The 27,030-nt window shown below is 36.9% G+C and overlaps 1 protein-coding gene across 3 annotated transcripts in view; it reads right to left on the minus strand.

The window, feature by feature from the left end:
* Positions 1-19,216, minus strand: part of Cpes (Ceramide phosphoethanolamine synthase) — a 118,839-nt gene extending 99,623 nt beyond the window's left edge. Inside the window, exon 1 of one of the 3 annotated variants that reach the window (XM_090415171.1) lies at positions 19,138-19,216. The gene's annotated coding sequence lies outside the window, so the exon portion shown is untranslated. Of the gene's footprint in view, positions 1-3,565; positions 3,751-14,649; positions 14,714-19,137 lie in introns of those variants that run through there. The other 2 variants (XM_090415172.1, XM_090415170.1) reach the window with 2 other exon arrangements.
* Positions 19,217-27,030: the final 7,814 nt, after the last annotated feature.

The raw sequence follows: 27,030 nt of genomic DNA on the forward strand, positions 1-27,030 counted from the left end.
AAATTGTTACTATTTAAATGAACACAATGACGAGTTTCTGAAAGCGATAGAATTAAAGGTAGATTTTGAAGCTCGTTCCGCTTCGCTAAGTCTTATTGGTATCGAACTATTTGAAAAATTCCCCTTGAAAGGGAGAAATGTTTGGATTTTTTTTTATTTTTTTTTATTAAGTAAAGGAAACGAAAAGTAAGTGAAGCAAGTTCCGTAAGTTATCCATAGGGATATTTTGTTATACTGTACTTTAATAAATGAAAATGTTACTTTGTGAAGAATTTGATAACAGCGAATATTCACAAGACATGCTAACCTTTTCGCGTGATTCCCATTGCCACTAGTTTTTTATCGGGTAAGTTTCCTAATGTGGTAGCCCACGTGTGAGAAAACTACAATGCACGTCCTTCCTATACTAGTGACACCTGGTGAGTAATTCCCGCTGTTGTTACATTATTAGCAATATCAGCATTGCCTTTTTATAATAGCTATGGAAAGACGCCAAGGAAACGGACCTACGTAAAAAAATAAAAAGAAAAAAAAAAGAAATTAAAGAAATTATTACATCAGTTGATTTAATAACATTTTTGTTCTAGGAATTTATCAGAACTTTCCAGACCCCTCCGTGTACACACACAATGTTGATAGAAGTATTTGGACACCTTACATGCTATGCAAATTTCGGATCCTATCACATGCAAATATTCAGGGCGTGTCTACGTACGTCTGGGAATAAAAAGGTGGTATGTGCTGCATGTGACATTGCAACCCGTCTGGGCATACTGAAATCCAGCATTGCTTATGGCATTCGAAGATGGAAAGTTGACGGTACTACCACAGCAGAAAAACACCTTGTGAGGCACCGTCACTCACTGACCAAGATCGACGAGCTCAGTCTCGAAATACTCGTCGAGGATAGTTGCTGCCTACGGAGTGATTGCCTGGGGAATGGTTCCAGCAGGACTGTATCATTCCAACTGTCAAATTTAGTAGAGGCAGTAGTATGGTATGGAGCATTGTCGTGGGACAATGTTGATAAATTCAGTAGGAAGGTCAGTCTACTATGTATGAGGTAAACATGAGGCGCTTACGCAATATCTTTCGATTCTGTACTGTATACTAACTTGTATGGAGGAACTTCTAAGAATGTTTTTGCATTTACCGCACACGCTCGCCTACTAACTATTATTCACGGTAAAGTTTTCATATATAAATCGGATTTCCAAATATTGTGTGTGTGTGTGTGGAGAGTGCTAAGGTTAAGTAGAGCTCAAGGCTGTGTTTAGTTGAGACGAAGCATGAACATTTTGAAGCCACTTCAAACCTCCACTTTAGCAGACTGGTTGTCGCATCCTAGGCAAGAAAATTACTTAAAAAAAAAGGTATCCAAATTCTACAGTGGGATTGGGATATACCGCTTGCTGTTTGGAGAGCAAAGGCGTTATGTATTCGACCAAATACAGTATTACTATAAATAGTAGAAGTAGAATAGTATTTCTGAAAATGTCAGGCTCTGCTATTAGTCATAAAAGCATAGAGTGTAGCTTTACAAACAACACGAAACAGTTGATAAAAATATATCCTTTGAATAGTAATTACTGTGTCATGTTCCTAGAAGGCGAGGTTGACTGACTTGTTTCCTATATGCGTAGTCAGCTGACGTATTTCTGAGAAATTTTCAATATATTCAGGCGTTTCTACAAGCTAATTTTGCCTTCATAGCTTACAACAAAACAATGCGTGCAGCGTCAGCGTAACCATGGAAACAGATTTGGCACATTGCCTGTATACTTAAGTAGATAAGGTTGCCTATATAGCACTTTTTCTTAATACACTGAAGTGCACGACCACCGAATACATTCCAAAATAACTATTAAGATATTTAATGAATAAATTTAATATAAATCTCTAAAGTTGAATTATCCATAGTTATAAATAGCCTGCCAAAGTAAACCAGAAAAGTAACATCGCCCTATCTATATTGACATTTTAATTGTATTAACCGCCGTGGGCATGGATGTTTGCTTGTCTGTGGAAATACTAGTGGTGGTCGGCGGTAGATGGCGTTGGTGTAGTTGCGGTGGTGAATTGAGTGGTGGAGACAGAGCTGTAGAGCAGGTGCCCTCCCTTGACGAGTGTTTGGACTCCCTGGAGGTGTCAAATAATAATTATATTATAATTTTTCTTTAACGAAAAAAAAAAGCACTGTTCATTTTAGAAATTGCTACACCGGATCATGATTCTATTACAGTAATCCAGATTTCAAGATTAAATTCGTGCATAGGTGGAAGGGTGATCGCAGATGGTTGATTTTTTTTTAGTTAAAAGCCCGCGTTTTGTTTTTAATACTTTTTGCAATTACAAAAACCAAGTTGAGTCATGAAGGTTGACTCTTTCATAAGTAAATTTGGTTTTGACCTTATTCCAATTCTGTTCATCTATTTCGAAAGAAATAATTATTGCAAGTTGTCTGCAACTCAATTAGGATTGAGTATAACAATACTCGCCTTATTGTACATTGTGAAGATGTGCAGGTATTACATTCAAAAACAAGATTGAAATAGTCGCGACAGATTTAACCTTGAGTAAGCCGAAAATATATCCAAAATCAAACTATTAGATACTTTATATTGCCTTTATAATATAATCCGCACACATCTCAAAATTAAAGCCGATTGAAAATTTAAATCTGGTCAACGGCGACGTAAGAGTGATTGAACTTTTCGCTGAAGTCAGCTTACTTCGATTGGATGCTTGCAAATCGTAAAAACAAGAAAATTAATTAATTTTATAGCCTAAAAAACTATTCATAAATCTACAAGAATCTTACTAATGAATAAAATAATATTTTCGCTTGTCTTTTTAATTAGATTTTAGCTACAAGCGATTGTAATACGAAATTCCATGTGCATTCAACTGAGTGTGACGTTACAGATCCTTAAGGAACTGAGACAACTTCTTTCAAATTAATTGTTCACTTAAGAATTGCCTTAACGTTTTTAATTTACGTGATTTGTAACGAAACGCTAGTTTCTGCAAAAGTATAGCATTGCCGAGCCATGGTTACTTCAAAGAATAGTGAAGCATTTACGGATGTATTCGCTCTTTCCATAAGACATAAAAAAAAGGTGCTAATTTTTTGCGTAGGTTTCTAACTTCCTTTTCCAAAGCACACCTATTCCTAAACCTTCAGTTCCATTACAAAAAAAAACATGTTAAGATATGATACCGTTGGCATGTCCTTTCGTGGCAATTCAGTAATCTTTTGACTTTGTACAGTCACAGATAAATGGTCTTGGGAACGTGGAAGTTGTTATGAGTCAACACTATTTGTTTGCATTAAACTATCGAAGGAAGTTGTGATAGCCGAACCCACATATGGTTATTATAAAAACTTTCGATTTGATATTTGTCTGGATTATGTTAGTACGTTACTGTATAAGTTTATTTTAGTATCCCCCGGCCACTTTTATTCCATATAATTACTCAATAAGACACGGTCTACTGAATTTGAGACGTAGAATATTTATTAAAATAGTGATGTTGCCAAAATTCACTTACAACAATCACTTACCCAATTTCAATCATCCGACTCAACTGGAAGCATATTCAGGTAATAAACGCAACGATTGATATAAGTTCCGTAATTAAAATTCCGAACTTAGGGCACATGCATAAACTCTCCCACGAACGCTAAAGAATGTTTCTTAGGACTAATCCTCGAAGCTTCTGTTCTGAAAGCCTTAAACCAATTAGATTACATTAGAGGCCGATCTCTTTTCCGTGAAAAGTAGTCTGGACGGACTTCACACTGTAGAAGCCAGTTATCTGGCGCAATGATAAGCCACGATTGTCTCCAAGGGAAGCAAACTATATTTCGTATGACGTCGAGCTTAAAAAAAAAAAAAAACAAGAGAAGAGGAACCAAACCGAAATGAATATGGATTCCATTTTGTTCAGCAAGTTGCTCTAAATGAAAGATTTTTTTTTCAGGTCCCCAGTGCCCTATTTTAGATTCCTCCCATATGTTCACTGGCTGTTGACTTGCCTATTGACTTAGTGTCTTAATATATAAAAAGTCACATTTTCTCGAATGACTTTGCTTTTCGGAACACGTACAATTTATGAAGTTAGCACACCTAAAAGATGGTCCAAAGTACCTCGCCTGCATCATAAGAAAATTTTACGGTCCACCAATATATTTATAAACAGTTATTCACAGTAGTAGTATTGCATCAGCAGTGACTAATGGTTCTTCAAGCAACATGTTGTTGCTTGGTTACACAATTTAACTTGTTCATCTAATAGGTTGAGAAATACATATCTACATTCATCTGATTGTAAAGTCTAAATCGTTTTGACGAAATAAGACATACAAAAATAACGTCTTAGCTTGGTAAAAAGAACTAAATTATTCGGACAACCAACTAAAGAAACAAAACCAACTTTTCGGAAAAATATTTACTCAAAAGATCTTGAAAATTTTATGTAGGGAAAAAATTGTCTCATCATATTGGTAACATATCCGATGGTACAAAATGACTTTCTCAAAAATGTATTTGATAATATAGCACTGACTTAAAAAATAATGTTGATCTCTCAAACAAGCAAACTGGCTATAAAAATATCCGAAAATCCCGTGTGGGGACACCTGTAACCCCCATCGGGCGCGTCCCCTGGTGGCGGATCGGGGAAGGCTCGTCATAGTTTACTATGAAGGGTCGGAGGGAAATAAAATACCACCTGCGGACCAACAGGATAGCACTTCCCTCATAGGCCGGTCTGGGGGCCTCGAAGGTGGCAGCCCCACCACCAGACTTGGGTGCTGAAGACTAATCCCCTGCACACCTTAAAATTTCACTCATTAAAAGAAATAACAAAGAGATAGCCGAGCTGCCTAAATGATTAACGACAAAGCGAGGAAGAAGGTACATGAGAGACGGAACATGGAACGTTAAAAGTCTACATGGAAAAGAAAACGAATTAATAGATGAATTTAAAAAATCAAGATTGGATTTGCTAGCAGTCACAGAAACAAAAAAGAAAGGTCAAGGTTGCCAGAAAATGAAAGACGAGTATATACTTTTCTATTCAGGGGTAAACCCAAGAGAATGGGGAAAACAAGGGGTAGCTTGCATAATTAAACCAGATCTCAAAGAATATATTACTAAATGGCAACTAATAAACGAAAGGTTGTTGACAATTACTATAGATTTTAAATCAGACAACCAAGTATTCACTGTAATTGTTGCATATGGCCAAAACGATAATGCCAATAAAGAAATTAAAGATGAATTCTTCGAACTCTTACAAAAAACAATTGAAGTTCAAGGGCATATCATACTAATAGGAGACCTTAATGGCCGGGTAGGGAATCAATTAGATGAAGAAACGAAACAAGTGTTGGGATCACAAGGAGAAATAACCCGGAATAATAATGGAGAAAGAATAATAAATCTTTGCCTTACAAATAATTTAGTAATAGCGAATACTATGTTCAAGCATAAAGAAATCCATAGGTTTACCAGGGAAGAGCCCAATAGAAACGAAAAATCTATAATCGACTACGCCATCATAAGCAGATCGTACTGGAAGTATACAAAAAATGCAAGAGTCTACAGAGGTCCTGAAATTGGCAGTGACCACTACTTATTAGTATTGGAAACAATCCATAAAATAAAAGTTGAAAAATGTAGAAGTAGCAGCAAGGAAATAAATGTTAAGATAAAGAACTACAAACTAAAGAAAGAAGAAACAGCCATTGAGTATAAAAGTAAAATAGAAGAGAAGATGAAAGAAGTAGAAAAAGAGATATGAAGACCAAGATGTAGAAAACCTATGGTACAGGTTCAAAACACTTCTAGAAAGAAGCAAAGAAATTTGTGGTGTATCATTAAATAATACACAGAAGAAACAAAACACCCTGGTGGACTGAAGAACTAAAAGGAGAAATTAAAAAGAAAAAGCAATTATGGAAGAGATATATAACATCAAAACTGCAGGTTGATAGAGAACTATACAACAACCAAAGAAATAAAGTTAAAACCTTAGTGAAAGCAGAGAAAAGAAAATGCTGGGAAGACTTCGGACATACTTAGAACAAAATTTTAAAGGAAACCAAAAACTCTTCTATAATGTTTTAAGAAGAATGAGGTCAGAGAAAGAATGCCCCATAAAGTTTATCAAAAATAAGGATGGAAAGTTACTCACGAATTCCGAAGACATCATGGAAAGATGGAAACAGTACTTTCAAGAATTATTGGAAGATGCAGGACACGGAAAAAATAGCATCCTAAGAGCAAGACACACGAGCAAAATAGATCAGAGTGAAGAAATTCATGCAAATAAACTGTTAGCATCAATAAATAAAATAAAACTGGGCAAATCAGCAGGCCATGACCAAATAACACCAGAAATGGTAAAGAATTTAGGAACGAAAGCCATAAAATTTCTTTTACACCTATTCAATATTGTATGGAAAAAGAAAATTATTCCCAAAGACTGGAAAGTAGCTATAATAATCCCTATATTTAAGAAAGGAGAACCAGAAATGTGAAAACCATAGAGGAATTTCGCTTTTAAGCGTTCCAGGAAAATTATATACCTGCATTTTAGAAGCGAGGCTTAGGAATCAAATAGAGGGCACACTGGATGAAATGCAATATGGCTTTCGAAAAAATAGAAGCACACAGGATCTTATCTTCAGTCTTAGACAAATATCAGAGAAAACACTGGAATATGGAAAAGAAACTACATTCATGTTTTATAGATTTTGAAAAGGCCTTCGACCGCGTTCCCAGACACTTAATATGGAAAACATTAAAGAAAAACAAGATACAAGATAACTTAATAGCAGCCATACAAAGCCTCTACAAAAGTAATAGAAATTATGTAAGAACCAGTAATAATAGATCAAAAGAATTTGAAACAAATGTAGGAGTGAAGCAAGGCTGTATCCTCAGCCCTCTTCTCTTCATCGTAGTAATGGATGAAATTTTAAAGGCATGCCAAACAAAAACATTCCACTTAAGATACAGGAAACTGAAAGAAACCAGGATTTCACATATGGCTTTTGCAGATGATGTAGTGATTCTAGCAAAAACAGCTGAAGATCTGCAGTACAATATCAACATTTGGTATGAAGAAAAAGAAAAAGGAATATGACCATAAATATAAATAAAACTAAAACAATGATCATATCTAGAAACCAACAAAAACACATAAAAATAGAGAATCAACAACTGGACAAGTCCACTCCTTTAAATACTTGGGATCATATATACAAGAAGATGGTAGACTAGACACAGAAATTAACAAGAGGATAAGAGGGGGAACAAAGCTATTCTATGCAATGAAAGGCCCACTCCTAGATAAGAAAGAAGTCACCCAAAATACCAAAATGGCAGTGTACTGTTCAGTGTTTCTACCAACATTAACATACAGTTGTGAGTCTTAGTGTTTAACAACAGGAAACAGAAATAAACTACAAACAATTGAAATGAAATATCTCAGGAAAGTGGCACAAAAAACAAGACTAGACCGAATAAGAAATCAAACCATAAGAGACAGCCTTCAAGTTGCACTTCTGAATCAATTCATGACACAAGCCCAAATGAGATGGTTTGGACATCTCAATCGAATGGAAGGAAGAATAGCAAAAAATGTATACGAAAGCCAGAAAATAGGAAAAAGAAACATACAGACCCAGGAAAGGTTGGCAAAAGGAAATTAAAGAAAAATTGGAAAAGAAGGGAATTAACTGGAAAGAAACAAAACAACAAACCTTGGACAGGACGGCATGGAAATCTCTTTGGCAACATCTACGCTTAAAAGCATAAGAGATCATAGACAAAGAAGTAATACTATAGCGAGCAATTTCAATTAGACTGTCATGCACATTGTTTTTGGACTTATTGAGACAATCACAGCCTCGCTTCATCCATGAAAATAGCTAGGATGTCCTGATTACCGAGAAGACAACTAGGGTTAGCTAATTAACTAACTAAAATTCAATATTTCTCTGAAGTTAGTAATCAACTTATGACAGTTTAAATCTTTAGGTTCATACTGTCACCATATCCAGTATTTCACGCGAAAATATACATTGAGTAGCAAGTTTATTAGGCACATCCTCGTGATCTATTTCATCAATTACGTATTCATTTGTAGGGTATATAGTGATAAGGCAGGCAATACCTGAAGGAGCAAATGCCCCTTCTTTATTGCTGTATTCAGAAAAGTCATGGAAACTTATGCCTAACAACCCGAACATATCAACACATCAATTCAACGATATTACTGAGACCTGGAAGCAAGAGACAGAGCTAGACTAATTAGAAACACGAGTACAGATCAATCATGCCAGGTAGTGGTTGGGATGCGATAGTATGGGGGGGGGGGGAATCCGATATTCTCACTGAAGTCAGAGCAACGACCAAGTGCAGCATTTTGCTCGACGTTGTTGCGTCTGACCAGGTACATCCCATCGTGCTTAGTATTTGGTAATGTTCCGTCATGTGCCCCTACGTAGGGCAGTCAGTATGTTCGTAATCGGAAAGGCCTAAGTTCATTTTCAGTTGTACTAGAGAAGCATTTATAAAAGAACTAAACATGATAGCTTCCTTCAGCAAAACCATCGAAAAACACACGAAATATGTTATAAAATAATTCCAGTGACAGTTCTGGAAACAGCCCTAATTGACCTCGTGGAGTTGGTGCTTCTTCCGTAATTTCAACTAATTTTCAGTGGGATAATTAATATCGAAGCATGGATCGTTCGTTCAAGGGGTGGGGGAAGTCCCATTAGGAAGATTATAGCTTATTTTGTTAACCTCTTGAGCCAACTGAGCATCTGTTGGATGTGAAAAACTATTCGTGACAGAAACTTTATTCAAGTTCATTCTGAAGTAATTCAATCCGGTCTGAATTGGTTACTGTATATTGGAAACAAGTTAATGTATCAGCAAAAGTGTGATCAAGAATGTATACACGATTTAATCAATTGTTGCCGCCAGTTTTTATATTAACTCAACACTACAAGCATGTAGAGGTAATTTCTTTTTGAGCTTTCACGAACCATTAAGTTTCTTAGCTGTGGACTTCTCAACCGCAACCATCTCGAGGATAAGGTGGTTGGTCTTATGCCTCCCGGTGTGTCTTGTCTGTAGACGCGTGTGTTCACGTGGCCAGTTTGCCTGTTTTGGAGGACGAAAAATTGCAATGAAAAAAAAACGAAAACCTCTACTTCGTATTAGACCGCTAACTCACCTTTAGTCGAAAGAGACCAAATAAAAGTTCCTCACGTCTTGGACACGAATCGAACCCAAGTCTTTCCGACCAAAGCTTCATCTATACCGACTGAGCTACTTTTTTTTTTTTTTTTTTTTTTTTTTTTTTTGACTACGGAGGCGCTTGCAGAAATCATTAGGTTTATTATTATTATAGAAGCTAACAGATTTAAGAACAGGCAGAATTTTTCATACTTTTTTTTAGCATATTTCTGTTGTATAAGTTGAAATACATCAATCATCAAATTCCTGCGATGTACCCTCAAGGGGTGTACAGGATATGATAGTACAACATGAAAAATTTACATCATTACTAACTTCCTATTTACAATTTTCCTCTAAATCAGTCTGTTACTTGTCAAGACTCCAACCTTATCAGATCTTATATTTCTATCGTCTAAGGCACTTTGTACCGTATCAATCCACCTATATCTTGGTCTTCCTCTGGGTCGTTTTCCTGCCAACCTGGCAGAGAACACTTGTTTCGCTAATCTTTCCTCGCACATTCTGTTTAAGTGACCATACCACCTGAGATTAGCTCTGCTAACGCATTCCTGGATGCTGACAATGTCAAGTTCTTTCCTAACATCCTCATTTTTAATATGATATTGCCATTGATGCCATCTGTTCACACCCCTAATCTTTCTCAGGACTCTCATATCTGCGGTCTCAAGTCTTTGGTCAAGTGTTTTACTTCTGACCCAGCTCTCAGATCCATAAGTTAAAACTGGTTTGAACACTGTCTTGTATACAGCTAATTTAGTGTTCCGACTAATTTCTCTCTGATTCCATATGAATTTAAAACAAGAAAAAGAAGGAACGAGGAACGTCAAAGAAATTCACTGTTTAAATTTATGAAGTTGAACTCATGTATTTGTTCAGATATATGAGTTGATAACGGGAGTTCTGAAATAACTACAAACAGTTCTTCGGCTTCAACATTAATTAATGAGAGTTCTGGAATACTCAAAGGAAGCGGAGAACATGACGCGTTTGGTCAAACAATGAGTATCGAAGATCCTAAAACTGAGACAGAGGAAAGTGAACTATTTACTATTGATGATCCATGTTAAAGATACCAAGCTATTTTAAACCTGGTTTTACTCCTTTTCCCAAGTAAACAGACAAATAAGTCAAGTTTGCGCCTGCATGTAATGTAAGTCTAGCTGACCCTACAGGTAGTGCAAGACCAAGTGCAATTCTACATTTATATCTCCTCCTGAGATTTTTATTTAATAACGTCAAAACACCTTATGGCAACTTGTTCTGGTAAAATACGTATAAGCTCTGTATTACTAAAATCTTGGTATTTCTAGCCTGGCTCCCACTGACGAGACCTCAATAAAGGTCGAAACCGGTCTGGGTAGTGGCCCCCCTTGCCTTTAATACAAAGCATCATACATCTCCTCAAGGAGATGCGCTTTGCATTATGGGTAAATATTAAGAATAGTGATCAGAGCTCATTCTCTTTTACCATGAGCTACCTTGGTCTTGCACTACCTGCAGGATCAGCTAGACTTGCATTACATGCAGGCACAAACTTGACTTATTTGTCTGTTTGCTTACTTGGGAAGTGGAGTAAAACCAGGTTTAAAATTGCTTGGTATTTTTAACATTTATTATACCCAAGTTAAAATACTTTCTACAACTATATTGATGATCCAGCAACATGTCCCAAAATTTGGAACAACGCAACACTAACACAAATTGTACAACGTGGTCTACCCTCTCCTCCGACTGAAAATGATTTTCCAAAAGATGACAACAAGAGGTGTTTTTCCACAGCTCACTATGTTAGGACAATTGCCAATGGAAAGAAGCAAAACAGAAGATGGCTTGTATTCAAACTCTTCCAACTCTATTTTTTGTTTTTGTTGCAAATTATTTTCTTCTGATGATAATTTTTTTTATCTAATAATGGCTTTTCTGACTGGCGACGTGTAAGTGAAAGATTAAAGTCACACGAACGAAATCCAGTGCACATGAAATGCATGTATTCATGTGCACAAATGGAATGCAATTTAGAAAATCACAATACAATTGACCAGGCAAATCAAAATATTATAAAATTTGAAGCAGAATGGTTAAGAAATGTTTTAAGACGAATAGCAGCAGCAATTCTTTATTTATCCGAACATAATTTAGCTTTTAGAGGTAATTTTGATACTTTGTACACAGCCCATAATGGTAATTTTTTTAGGAATCAGAATTAATTGCAGAATTTGATGTACTTTTAAAAGATCATTTAATACGATGTTCGGGGAAAAAAATTGTAGGTAAGAAACAAAATTCGTATCTATCACCCATTGTGCAAAATGAATTAATTGTTGATATGGGAACCAAAATGTAACAAAATATCGTAAATATGATACGACAAGCAAAGTACTATTTAATAATTCTCGATTGTACTCCTGATGTTAGTCATCAGGAGCAAATTTCAGTAATTTTTAGATTTTTACATATATTTGAAGCAGATATTGAAATTCGTGAACACTTTGACTTTTTAACAACTAATGACACTACTGGTAAAGGTATATCTGAAAATATAAAATCACTTTTGAATAAATTAAATCTGAAATTGTCAGATTGTAGAGAACAAGGGTATGATAACGGAGCGAATACGAAAGGAGTATATAAGGGAGTCCGTGCTTACATTTTAAATGAAAACGAAAAGCCATTTTATACTCCTTACGCCTGTCATTGTTTAAATTTGATTTTAGGGGATGTCGCGAAATCACCAATTATAGCTATAAATTTTTTTAATGTTATACAAAAAATATATATATTATATGCTGCCTCAACTTCACGTTGGGACATATTAAAGAAATTTGTTAAACAGTTAACTCCAAAACCGTTATGTGATACAAGATGGGAATGTAGAATAGAATCAGTTAGAGCTGTACGTTTTCAAATTCCAGAATTTTTAAATGCACTAAAATGATGCAGTGCACTAAATGCACTGCATCAGATAATACTATCAAAGTAGAAGTGGTTTAAATATATGAACAAATAGATTCATTCGAGTTTATAAATCATTATTCTGGTGTATTTATAAGAATTCTCTCTAGATAATGTGTACTTCCATGATAAAAATAATATATCATGTACATACAAACACATTTATTTTTTAACTAATTTTTTCCCTTTACTTAAATTGATGCTAAAGAGCATACTTCTTTATTTACGTGCATAAATATTTTTCATATTTGATTTAATTAACAAATCCTTCCATTTAAAATTTCCATAAATGTTACTAACTTTCAGGGGCCTCGCTTTTCCATTTTGCACAGCCCCCCCAAAATGTAGAAACGGGCCTGTTAGCACCAACTAATGTTTGGTATATTCAAGGCATTATTTCAGCCCACGGTGTTCAGTGAATTCATGTTTCGGTTTCACAAAGATTGGCCCTATTCTACCGAATGTTCCACGACAACTGTTAATGTTTCTAGCTGCAGCACCTTAATTTTTCAGCTGAGTATTCTCCTTCAGCGGTGTGATTATCTGGGGCTTTTTTCACATAACCTTTTCCTTCATGTAACCCCATAGGAAAAAGTCACGAGCCATCGGATCTGGACAATCTGATGGCCAATTAATTGCAGATTGTGAAATTACATATGCTGTTTGCATTAGAATTGATTGAATATTTATTTTCAAAATAATTAAATTTCCCAAATGTTCCTTACAAACCTGGAAAAAATAAATAAAATGAAAAAATTAACACTATCGCTGAAGGGCGCCTGCGGGAGATCCCGCTCGCTCGGGAGGGCTCGGCGAGGTTCTGTACAAGGGACCGTTCTCGCCGTAGACCCCATATTAATTCAGACATTAAATATATTGTGTTATGGTTCGAACCCGCGGAGGGGGGGGGTCACTCTCTCAACCAGTATCACGCCTTCGACATCCGTCCACAGGTGGCGTTTGCACACACCACAGCGCTTAACCGCACGAAGGAAGACTTTGTTTCGAATCTAGTCGTCGACTAGAGGAAATTTTTCTAAGCCTTTTTTTCGACCGGTTCCCGTGTTAGTCGATCTCTGGCACGGGCAAGCGGATTTTTTCTCCCGGAAACTCGGGTTTTTCGTCCCGTAAACTCAAGGAAATCGACCGTATAACCCATATTATTTCTGACATTAAATATATGGTGTTAGGGACCACGAGATGGCGGCACTTGTTGAGCCGTCTCTCTTCACTGCGTACCGCTTAATTAGTGATAGCCTTGGGCCAGCTATCTCCGATTGGCTACCAGTGGAGATTGAACTGCCCACCCAGTCTCCAACAGTTACTTTGATTTTTTTTTTAAACTATTAATAATCAAAAACGTTATCCACATTATAAACCCCTTCGTGACGATACTTGGGAGGGTAGGAACTTCTATTAGTAAAGATCTAGACATTGGATGATTTTCTTTTCTTAAGCCCTATCTAATTATTAGCACATGCGCTATAGAGAAAATTTGAACAATAGTTAAAACATCTGCTTTTAAATAATACCCAATTATAATAAATTTGAAAAATACATAAAACATTATCAACTGCCACAAACTGACTAATTAGACACAAATCAGTTATATGATTTGTGTCTAATAAGTTACTACAAAAAAGGACGTTCACACACACTGGATAACAGATGAACTAAAAAATATGATAAAGACAGAAGAGAAACTATACTATAAGCATAAAAAAAAAATCCATACAATTTAAATTTTGAGTACGACTATAAAAATTTCGAAATTTCTTTCTTGTTGTAATGATAAGTAAAGAATGGAGGTTAGTCAATATGATAATAGGTAACACAAAACGCGAGAATTCCCCGAGGCCAATGACATCACTGATATACGTAACAAAATGAACAACCACTTCAACTATGGCAGTTGGGTTTTCGGCCCTGCAGAAAGGACAAAGTATGTCTGTCACCTTCCGTGGATTAAGAATTCCATGTATCTACATGCAGTAAACGAAGATGAAGTGAAGAGGGTAGTAATCGGATTAAAAAAAGGGGGGAAAGTGGGATGTAACAACATAAATGTTAAAAAGCTTTAACATTTAAATAAATTTATTAATCCGTGTTCAAAGGATTAATAAATCCTTTGAACACGGTAAATTTATAGAATAGATAGAACACTTAAAGACTGCTTCAGTTGTACCGTTATTTGTTCGAGTTCATCATGACCTATTGCTACTGAAAATGTCCAAATACGGCATTAGGGGAATTACTGATGAGTGGTTCAGATACTATCTAAATAATAAACAATAATATTTCAGCTATGATATATTTAAAAGCACAAACATAATAAAATACGGAGTCCCACAAGGGTCGGTACTAGGACCCATCCTATTTATAATATAGGTCAGTGATCTATGTAAATACAAACTTTTTGGCAAGATGATATCCTTTGCTGATGATACGGCTTTAGTATACACTGAACCAACCCTTGAAGATCTAAAAAAGGGAATTAATAGCGATATATTAAAACTAAGTCCAGTACATGGTTTAGCAACAATGGATTTAACATTAATACCGACAAAACGAGATCTATGTACTTTACATTAACAGACAAATTAGATCACAGTATAACTATAAAATGGCATGAAAGGAAATGTAATGATACTCTAAATTGTAAATGTAGCTTAATCAAAACAAAAACCCATCAAGTATTTGGTCCTCCATATTGATAGCAATTTGAAGTGGAACTCCCACCCCACTTTCTTAACAAATAAGTTTAGGTTCATAATTAACAGAATATATTATTATGTTAAAAAATTTGTAAGTGCAGCATTCTTAAGATGTTTATACTGTTCCTGGGGAAATTCCTCACTTCAATGGCATTACCTGTTGGGGGCGGAGACTATTATAACAATCTGCTTCCATTAATACGAATACAAAACAGAACAATTAGAGCCATAACTACTACCGACTTTGCACATTCAACCAATGATCTGTATATCGTTCATAATATTCTACCATTTCAGAAACTATATCTCTATGGTTGTGTGTTATATGTAAAAAGAAACACTGAAAGTTTCTTGGTATATAATGTAGATTATGGATGGCGCTGCGGTCGAAACACGCTGGAAGTACCGAAGGCTAACAAAGAAATTTTTCATAAATCTTTTGAGTACATTGCGACGAGCAGCTATAATAAACTTCCGAATGAAATTAAATTTATAACCTCAGAATATGTATTCAGAAAAAGATTGAGAAACTACCTTATGGGATTAAACAATGTTGATAATTACTTTAAACGTATAATATAAAATATCATTATAACTCATATCATAACCAATTAAGGTATTGATTTACAAATTGCTTCATTCAATTAGGAATTAAAATAAACATGTACATTATTATAACTGGTAAGGGAGCCCTCTTAGATGCGGTCCTCGGACTCTCGGTGTCTGTTTTATGCTAATTACTTTTCTAGTAATCAGTATGGCTACGGCCCTTGGATACTCATATTTGCATTGACTATTTTGTGCCATGTGTGATTTGTATGTAATACGCCTCTCACCTCCAGGATGCTGTGTCCATTGACAAATGTTCACCACTCGACCTTGGAAGGGAAGCAAATTCATGTTTTTATGATGAACACTAGTAATAGATTTGACGGGGGGGGGGAACTAAGAGCTACACGCGTTAAATAATGTAACAAACCCAATCCAAGGGTTCAACGAATCATAGAGGCTATCCATTTGGCCAACTTTATAATAAGATTTTATATTGCTTTAGATGAAGTAATGTAAAATGGAGAAGCTGGAAAAACAGCACTCGTTTGCATTAAGAAAATATGCGCATATTAGTCTAAAACTGAAAGAACTGCCATGTTTGCTGGGAATTCATCCTATCTCACACTAATAAGTGTACTTTAGCCAATGCAATTTACGGTGCTGCTTTATTTGCATAGCACTTTGATCATAGTTTGAGATTACATCCAAGGCAACTAAGCCTGCGGTGTATTCTCTGGCTCCTTTAATTTGCGGAGATAAAATAGACATTTCCAAAAGGGAAAATCTTATCACGCAACCATGAGACCAGTGAACTCACCTCCAAGCTTTTAGAAGTCCTCGCAACTTTAAACACAATACACCAGTACGGGCATAGATGAGGGAAAATAGCTCCATTTCATAAAAAAAAAAAAGGGGGGCTCCAATACTGGTGTACCCACAAACCAGCCTATCAGGAGTCGTAGTCAAGTTACTCGAGAAGTTGGTCAAGAGCACAGTCCCCATGGATAGACAGAAATGGTATGTTATATGGGGAGCAACATGGTTTTGTGATTGGCAAGTCATGCCTCAGTAATTTGCTCACGTCTTATAATACAGTGACAGCTGAATTCGATAAAGGTAATGGGTTTAGGGTGATACTGCTCGACTTCGCCAAGGCTTTTGAAGGATACCGCGTGGAATCCTAATTTATAAATTTCAGCACGTGGAAACCAATATAAACATGAATTGGATAAGAGGGTGGTTGGAGAGATACCAGACTGTCAGGAGTAGTCCAGTAGGGAGGCCTGTGACTAGCGGCGTACCACAGGGTTCTGTTCTTGTGTCGCTGCTATTTAATCTGTACATTAACGATATAGAAAAGGATATGAGAACAACTATTCAGATGTTTGCCGATGATGCAAAACCGAATAGACAATAGTTAATATGTTAAAATATTGCGGGATGAGTTGGATAGACTGACAGTCCGAGCAAAGGAGAATGGAGGTCAGAAACTGAACGGGCAGTTCAGAGATAACTGGCCAATGGCTATCACTGATTTAAGCAGTCCGCAGTGACGCGACGGCTCAAATGGTGCCGCCATCTCGTACACAATATTTTTAACGTCTGAAATAGTGTGGGTTCAACGGTCGATTTTCTTGAGTTTACGGGACGAAAAACCAGAGTTTCGGGGAGAAAAAACCCGCTTGCCCGAGCCAGAAATCGAATAAGTCGGGAACCGGTCGAAAAAAAAAAAAGGGGTTAGAAAAGGTTCGTATAGTCGGAGACCACTTTAACTTAAGTCTGTCTTTGGGCGGTTTAGCGCTGAGGAGTACAAACACCACTTCCACTGTGTTACAGAGGCCCTTGAAAGGTTTATGTAAACCTAAAATATATTCGTACCGTGAGTGGGCGGTTAAGGATTTTTTTTTATTAAATACCAATAGCCTTTTTTGCTCCAAATAAGAAAAAAATCGTTTAATTATTGCAAAGTTCCGTTCCCCCCCCCCCCCCTCAATCAAATCGAGCCACGTGTTATTCACAGAATGTTCAAAATGTAGTACCGAATCGCGTGACACTAAGCGGGGAATTGGAGGGAGCGTATTCATCGAATTTCGTGTACTACTGTAGTTACCGCAAGGTTGTTCCTCTTCGCAGACTACGCACGCGCTCGCTCGCGTGATAATACATAGGTTAGAAACCCCGACGTCTCAATCTCTTGAATAGCATTGCGACTGCATAAACCTGATAAAGGAAAAACCTTAACTAGAAAGCATGATAAAGCTCCATAAAAAATAAAATAAAATACGGAAGTGTTCATTGCTGAATATCCGCTTCAAAATTCTTGTATCATACTCATGGCCTATTAATAGTACTATTAACGTCACCACTCGAAATTTTATTTTCGCTTTTCTTGTTCACTGACATTTGTCCTTCGGCTAGGAAGTTTCCTCTTAGGATATTTCAAATGATTTTTTTTTTCTTTTTTGCATATTTTATCAAACGGGCGTATGAAAGCATGTGCAAATGATAATGGCCATCAATTCAGTGTTAGTAAGTGTAAATTTATGTACTTTGGCATGGTGAGATTTCAATTCGTATATTAAATTGGCGAGGCTAGGGAAATTGGAGTTGTGGTGGTTAGGAAACTTTCAATAGCAGGACTGTGGAATGTATATTAGGAGGATAGATTGAGGGTATGTAGGATAGACCCTGGTAATAGTTCTTCAAAAACTTAAATTAAGATCTGCCACTGTCCTTGACGTAAAGTTTCTAACTCCGCTGGCTGGTATTTACAAATAATTATAATAATGCTTTATTACGTAATTAAAATCACATTGAAATGCATTTTATAAAAACATGTTTTGATAATAAAATGGAATCCCGAACAGAACTAAATAAAAAATATTTACTTTGTCATCCTAGCGCGTGCAGAACAAACAAACAACGAAAGAGCAGTGCCATTTGATGTCTAAGCTCACTGATTCAAAACATTCAGAAAAGTGTTTAGTACATGCGGGTTAATGAGGCCAATTTGGTTTGTTTGTATGAAGAAATTAGTACGTGCGATAAGAGTGATTGATATGCTAATTAGCAGACGATCACCAGTTAATATTAAGTAGGGTTTGGACTCCTCAAAATAATCCTTATATGCATCGTTTCAGCACTCGAGAAAAAAACAATATTTCGTTTGCTTAGCTGTTCAATACAAGACCGTGAAAAACCCAGTGTCATAATATCACGTTAGTCATTGGCTTGCAGCACGCGTGTCTCCAACTATAGTTGCCATACTAATACAAGGAGCTACAGTTATGATGAAAATATGTAAATTTAAAATCTAGCCGTAGCGATCACAAGTCCTTAACCTAACTAATCAAATATACTCAATATACTTTTTTTATTATTTATCCGTTACTCGAGAGCGTACAATTTGCACAAGTAATTTACTTGAAAGCTTGCAAATTAAACACGTGTACCATAGTTTGACGAAGGATTTTCCCATTTTTTTTTTTTTCCCTTTTAGGCAATGTACTATTACTAATATTGTATTTTGTAACATGCGCACTCTCTACAGACTACAAATATCAATATCTATTACTATATGGATTTAACTTCCTGTTGCTTTATCGCATAAATTCGTAAACGTCAAATACTCTTACCTTTCCCAGCTGCAATATCCATCACACTGAGAGGCCATGTGGCTAACTGATTACATTTGTGAAACGTACACGGAGAGAGACGTCTACCACGCATGCGTACTGCATTTTAATAACTGCGTTAGATTGGATCATTGAAGGGGGCGCTGGATATAAACTGTAATGCACATAGTGCATTACAGTTTATATCCAGCGCAATTTCTTTATTTCTTTACTAAGCGATATTTCTTTACTAAGAAATATCAGTTTTTCACATTGAATTTAATACAAGTCACACCGGAAGTTTGAACAAAACGAAGGAAGTGATATTGATTTTAATTTCATTTATTTATTTATTTATGTTTATGGCTACATGAAACTGGTAAGTGAAGAGTACAATCACAATTTCCAGCAACAAATGATGAAAATCTTAGCATATAAAAGTTCATTACATAAAAAGCACAACCAGCTTTCTAAGTCTTTCTTTTTTTTTTAAATAAAGCAAAAATAACGTCATAATCAAGCCAGGGACAATTATCGTCTTTCTCGATTTGAGGCGTAGACTAGGTGGGTTTATGCGAGTCTGATGTAGGGGCAGGAGTGGGTTGCTCACTGCTTTATTAAATTCCTTAATCGAGGCTTGTCTTCTCCGTATGTGTGGTGGAGCAATGTTAGATAGAACAGGCAGCTAGGAGAAAGAGGGGTGCTTCTCACTGTCCCACTAATTGTGCGCATGGTAGAGTTTAGCTGGGTGTCTATAATGTTAGTGTGTGTACTTCTTTCCCAGACAGGGGCACAATATTCTGCTGCAGAGAATGCAAGGGCTAGTGCAGACGACCTTAGGACTTCTGTACCACAACCCCAGGTTGTTCCAGCAAGCCTTGAAATTATATTTTTCTGGTTTTAATTCTATTGGAGAGGTTGATGATGTGCCTTTTATAGGTTAGGCTTCTGTCCAGGCTCACCCCAAGGTATTTTGGGTGAGGTTCTACCATTTTTTCACAGAAAGAAAGGTTCAGTTGTCGATTCGCCTCTTCATTGTACAAGTGGAATACTGAGGACACTGTTTTCGTTGGATTTGGCTTCAAGTACCACTGCTTAAAGTACTCTTCCAGGGTGTTCAAGTCTGTATTCAAGGTTGATTCTAGGTTGGTAAAGGAAGTGGATTGATGTAAGATCACTAGGTCATCGGCAGACATATACTTGCTTGATCTGGTATGCGGTAGATCATACATGTAGATGTTAAAAAGTATAGGGGATAACACAGAGCCCTGAGGAAGATCGTTGTGAAGGAATCTGGGCCTGCTCTTTTTTCCGCCAATATAGACCCGGATCTTTCTGTTGAAGAGAATAGAATCAAAAAGTTGGAAAGTTTTTTTTACACTTTATAATATTTCCTAGTTTTAGGAGGAGGCTCTTGATCCAGATAGTGTCATAAGCAGATGTTAGGTCAATGAAAGTGGCTCCAGATTTAAGTTTCTTCTGGAAGCCTGCTTCAATTTGAGTTGTCAGGGCCACGACCTAGTTACAGGAACTTCTTCCTGGCCTGAAGCCAGCTTGTTCAGTCGTGTGAGCTCTTTCGATGAGTGGTAAAGTTCTTTTAAGGAGAATTCTTTCAAAGAGCTTAAAGGTGGTGCAAAGCAAGGAGATAGGTCGCAGGTTTTTCACATCATTTGGGTCTTACCCTGGTTTGGACACTGCAATTATTTTGGCTTCCCGTTATGATTTCTGAGAAAAGGGCAGCCATCCATGTTTGGCCATGTTGACCAAGATGTTTTAGGGACTCAGGGAGTATACCATCCACTCCTGCAGCTTTGCCATTCTTGGTAAGTTTTAAGGCTATTTGTACCTCTTCCCGAGATACTGGGTGTACGAGTTCCAATAAGCTCGGGTTCCATCTTCAGGATTTATTTGGTGGAAGCTTGTAGAGCAATTTTCCTGGTAGAACTGGGATGAATCTTGTAGGTTTTCAATAAATTGTTAGCCATTTGATCAGGAGTTATCTCTGTTGTGTGTTGTTGGCTCTGCTCCACCTAATTTTCTCAGAAGTGACCAGCTTCTCCGACTAGATGTGGCGAAATCGAGTTCGTTGATAGTTGAGATCCATCTTTCCTTTCTGTTTTTATCCAGGGTTGATATGAGCTCCTTAGCAATAGTTGGATCTTCAGTTTCCTCATATTTGGCTAGGAGTTCCTCACTTTCTCCACTCCAGCACGGAATATATTGTTTTCTGTAGCCTCTAAGGATAGAGGCTTTTGCTGCAGATTTGAGTAGTTTAACAAATCTAGGATAGCAATTAGGAGTGGGTGGAATTTCTCTAATGGTTTGCTCGATTTGTTTCTGAAATGCAGTCCAGTTGGACCTGCGGAGATTCCATCTAACGATTGGTGTTCCGCTGGTGACTGGGATTGGTGTGTTCCTATCTCTATTAATGTAGGACGATGTTGACTATTACAGAATCTGTTAAGGATGGTTCTGGTTGATGGTAGAGGGTGGTCTTCGGAGGCTTTAGTGACTATGCACAGATCTGGGGTGTAGGTTCTGTTCCATCTGGCTGAGTAAAGAGTGCCGTCCTGCTTGGCATCATAATTCAAATACAAGTAATATGTATCCATCCAGTTAGCTAGATTATTACCATCCCGGTTGTTAGAGGAATAGCCCCACATGGTGTGGTGGGAATTGAAGTTACCAACATAGATAGCAGGGTGAGGAGGAGGAGGTCAGTCCATCTGATTAGGACAGAATTGCAATGGAGGTTTGTAGACATTGTATATGGTGATATTTTGAACTTTAATACCTATGGAGTATTTTGTATCAGAACACTTTGGGTTATATCCTTGAGACCAGGCCGGATATAGGTTTCTAAGCCATGCTTGAGGTGGCAGTTATAAGACACGAGAATGAATCCTGGGATCTTTAGTCTATTGAGGGCTGTGTCAGGCACATGGGTTTCCTGGAGAGCCAAGACGTCAATTGCTTTATCTTTAGCTATTTTGCCGATGACTTTGGCTTTGGATTTCATTGATGAATTTACAGTTTTGGGAATTGAAAAAGTTTTTGTGGAGACAACATTATAATAGAACGCCATCTGCCGATGATATTAATAAACTATACGGTTGTTATAGCAACCGCCCTAGCATTCGACTTATGTCTTGCCGTTATTGGTAGACGGATCAGTACCTCAATCCTCATTGACCTCTCGCAGGTCTTAAATCATTATGTTGCTGTTAAATATTGCTCAAAATAACAAATGAAAACAGAATAAGTGAGAAATGCGTATTGAAGTGCAGAGAAAGGATAAAAGTAAAAAAATATATATATAATAAAAGAGATAACATCAGCGGCAGAATTATGCTAAAAATGAAGATATTATGAACGAATTTGACATTGGTAGCCTTCAAGAATGTGTGCTCAGAGCTAACCTGAGCAGTTAGCTCAGTGCACACATTCTTGAATGCTAGCAAGATTAGAAAAAACAGGAGCATGCCGCAAGAAAAGTAGGATAAAGATTCAGAGAGTAAAACTAAGATTTAAGTGTACTGGTGTAACTAGTTAGCATTGCCTTTGAGATTTGAAAGTTGTTGATCAATCGTACAGGCGTATCTCAGTCATGACACGTTAGGTTCCACACCACCGCTGTATAGCGATTTTTTTTTTCATTCACTTATATCATTATCATAACCCTAATTACAGATATAGGCCACATTGGCCACTAATATCCTTTTTTAAGGTCTACCCGGCCTTCTCTTTGCAGTTGGTTTATATTTTATTATTTTATTATTTGTTTAGAATATCGGGTGTTGGCCATTCGGTTTACATGTTCTATCCAGTTTTGTTTATAATTGTTTAGTTTTTACTTCTATTGATTTTTTTTAGTTTTTTTTTTGAAAAATATCTTTGTTCCTTTTTGGTCTAATAATGTGTATTTTGCAGTTCTCATGAATCTGATTTCACTTCTTTTTATTCTTTGTTTATATTGTTTGTTTATTGTCCAAATTTCACAGCCATATAATAATGTGGGCACTGCTCAAGTATGTAATGGTTTGATAACATTTTTAAGCTGTCATGTACAGTATGTGCGTAACTTGACGTCAATAAAATATTTACGTCATTTACGCAAACGGAAAATGTATTATTATTACAGTGGTGCCTAGCAATTCGACACTAATCCGTTGCCGAACTAATGTCAAGTTGCGGAAAATATTTCCCATATAAGTCTATGGAAAATATATTAATTCGTTGTCGACCTGTTTGGCTTGGCCTGTACTGTTGTCATCCTGAGAAAAATTAGGAACGAGTTTCTTCCACGATGCACGAAGGATTCTCTGTGTCACTCCATCCCAGGCAGTTTTAATAAAGGAAATGGCGTGGAGAATTGAACTCGGTCTTCCAGAAGTCCTTCGGTGTCTTGTCAGAAGAATGAGTCACGTCGAAAATCTGTGAGAACTTGGTGTAAAGTTTTTAAAACACGCAATTACTTCTTGATCCATGGGTTGGATCAGTGACGTCGTGTTTGGAGGCAAGAACTGGACTTTGATGAAGTCAAAGGCAGGTTCAAGAATGTCCTCTAAGTCTTGAGGGTGGGCACTAGCATTGTCAAGGATCAGCAGTGCTTTTAAAGGCAAATTGTTGTGAGTGAGGAACTTCTTCAAGCTCGTGGCAAACACCTCAAAAATCCAATCTTTGAAAACTTGCTAGTCTACCCAGGCTTTTGCATTGGATTTCCACATCACTGGCAGTTTGGACATAATGATTTTCTTCCCAAAGCACCGAGGAGTTTCTGAGTGGTAGACCAGAAGTCCTTCGTATACAGTCTCCGTTTGCATATGCTGCCAATAACAAGGCAGCCTATCTTTCATAGACTTATGTCCTGGGATCTTCACTTCTTCTTGCGTGATGTAAGTTCCGTGTGGCAAGCGCTTCCAAAATAACCCAGTTTCATCCCCGTTAAAAATTTGCTGTAGCAGGTAGCCTTCCTTCCTGATTAAATCTTCAATTTTTTTTTTCACAAACGTTTCTGCAGCCTCTATCTGCACAAGCAGCTTGCCCCTGTCTGAGAACTATGGATGCCTGTTCTACCTTGGAATCTGTGAAACCAGTCTCGACTTGCTTTGAATTCTTCAGTTTGATCTGAGGTACATCCTGAAGTTTTCTTCTACAATTCTTCAAAAATTAAAATAGCTTTCTCACAGATCATTGCGTGAGTTACTGGATCCCCCCCTTCATCTGTCTTTCTCTAATCCAGGTGATAAGCAGCTTTTCCATCCTTTCATTGATTGAAGATCTATTCTTGTCAGAAATCTTCATTGTATCATAATATTCTCTCGGTTGCCACAATTGACGCCATACTCTTGAGCTACATCTGAAATTGACAAAATTGAAAATGACAAATGACATCGTACAATATGTTCGCGCATGCGCAGGTCCGCGAAATTCAACTGTCGAATTGCGAGGCACCACTGTACTATTATTGCGTGACACTCCAAGGAGGCCAAGAACTCATCGGGGGCGAGCACTCTACTCCACTACGCACATCATCGTCTCCCTACTCTACCTTTAACGTCACACAACAACACTTCCCCCATCTACTGCAAAACTCTACCAATAGTACTTTTTCTCTGTAAATTGCGTGTGTTCTCTTGGTCGATTTGATTGTATACAGTCAGCATCCAGGCGCGCATCGGTTGACTCACTGCGGCGTCGTGTCATTAAAACCATAGCAGAAATTATGAAACAATTCCAAAAAATGTTTCTTGAAAAAGTCAGTATTTTTATGAATTTAGCAACTCCGACAGGAACATACAGCAATCCCTCGATTAGTGCGCTTAATGCGTTGTTTAAAACAGGCGCATTAATCGAAATCGCACTAATCGAATATAATAACTTATGGAAAAAAGGATAATTCGTTCCTCAAATTTCTTTTTTTAACCTTGATTTTTTTTTTTTATAATTAGGGTATGTCTCAGGACCTAGTTAAAGGAAAACTATGAAGCTGAAAGACAATAAGACATTTTAAATTTGCTCCTGTGAAATCTGTTTGGGCTTGCCAGTGATTTAAATTTTCTTCATATTCCTCAGGATCTTCCCGCTGTGTATCTAAATTTAGCATGTCGGAATCACTCGACTTCTCAGAATGAGATTTAATTAATTAGATTCATTTGAAAAGCCTCTAAAATCATTTGCACAATATGGAAGAATGGGCTTCCAAATGGATCGCATATTGCCAGCAGTAATTTCATTCGACTTTATAACCAGGCTGAGATTTCTCGAATTTAGCCAGAAAAGTCTTGGAAGGCATTCGCTTCAAAAAAGAGGCCAGTTTCATCGACATTAAATATTTGTTGGTCACAATAGCCCTCTTCTTATACAATTTTCTTCAAATCTCTGGATAATTTGCGGCCAACTCCTTATCCACACTTGCAGCTTCGCCTGTGATTAAAACATTATGTAGGCTATTTCTCAAACCACCCAGCACTAACGTGGAATTCTTCTTTTCCATCGTTGATAGCCCTTTCTTTCAAGGTTGCAAAGAGACTTAATGCTTTTGATTTAATAAGGTCAGTTCTTAGCAGGATCCGTTTTTGGTGACAATCTTCGATCCGTGTACAAAGAAGTCTCTCTAATTTAACCATTATAATACTTTGTTTTCAGCAGCTTTGCTTAAAATTGCTCTTATAGTTGATTCACCCATTTTTGTGTTCAAGTTTTTCTTCCAATGACATTGCTTTTCGAATAATTTTCACACTTTCACTTTTTTGCACACTAATTATTTTACTCATGATGAAAGGTTGAGAAAATACTTTAAAATAATAAAAAAAGTAATGAAAATAATTGCAAAGGAGGTAAGAGATATGATCAGGAAAATGCTACGTAATTAGTAGACAAATTTTGGCAGTAAAAATTTGGAACATAGTATACATAGCATACATGGAAGTAGTAGTGTATTATGCCATTAAAAAAAAATAATAATAAAATCAGCTAATGCCTTTTTTGTTCTCATACAGGGAGTAGGCGAGGCCGTTTTTAGCCCTATCTAACTTTCGGAGACTGAGTGGACAGTTCAATCTCCACTGGTACCCAATTAGAGATAGCTGGCCCAAGGCTATCACTAATTAATCGGCACGCAGTGAAGAAGGCGGCTAGTAAGTGCCGCCATCTGGTGGTCCCTAACCCTAACACAATATATTTAATGTCTGAAAATAATGTGGGTTCGACGGCCGATTTTCTTGAGTTTACGGGACGAAAAACCCGCTAGCCCGTGCCAGAGATCGACTAATTCTGGAACCGATCGAGAAAAGGCTTAGAAAAAGTTCCTCTAGTCGGCGACTAGATTCGAACGCCTTTCGTCGTGCGGTCAAGCGCCGTGGAGTGCAAACGCCACTTCTACTGAGCTACACAGGCTATGCCTTTGTAAAATGTTTTAAATCAGTAACTAAATGATTTAATCCAGGTGAGTGATTTTTTAAAATAGTTAGCCATAAGAAATGTATAGATCGAAAATTTTTTAAAATCTGTAACATTTATTTTTAAGATGTTTATAGATGCACTAATCGAATTTGGGTATCGAAAAATAAATTAAGCACTAATCGAAATCGCACTAATCGGGGACGCATTAATCGAGGGATTACTGTAGATAACGGTAAATTTACATATGTTGGTATATCGAGATATTGTCTTACAGAAGCGGAAAAGTATACGTTTTTATATAGATTACGTTCACAATTTGCCATCTTTGAATTGTTTTAAAGGAAGCCATGCGTGTGTGACAAAAAAATCCATATAGTTCAATGATTCATGACCATTCTTATTCCCATGGTGGAATTACAAGTATCCGTTATACGATGTAAACATAGACTGCTATATTTACAAGTTTATGTAGAAATCACTAGAATTGCAGTTCCACTGACGCATGCAACT

This window comes from Typopeltis vanoorti, chromosome 26, assembly GCF_054136105.1.
Source record: "Typopeltis vanoorti isolate ZY-2024b chromosome 26, IOZ_Tvanoo_1.0, whole genome shotgun sequence".
NCBI classification, from domain to species: domain Eukaryota; kingdom Metazoa; phylum Arthropoda; class Arachnida; order Uropygi; family Thelyphonidae; genus Typopeltis; species Typopeltis vanoorti.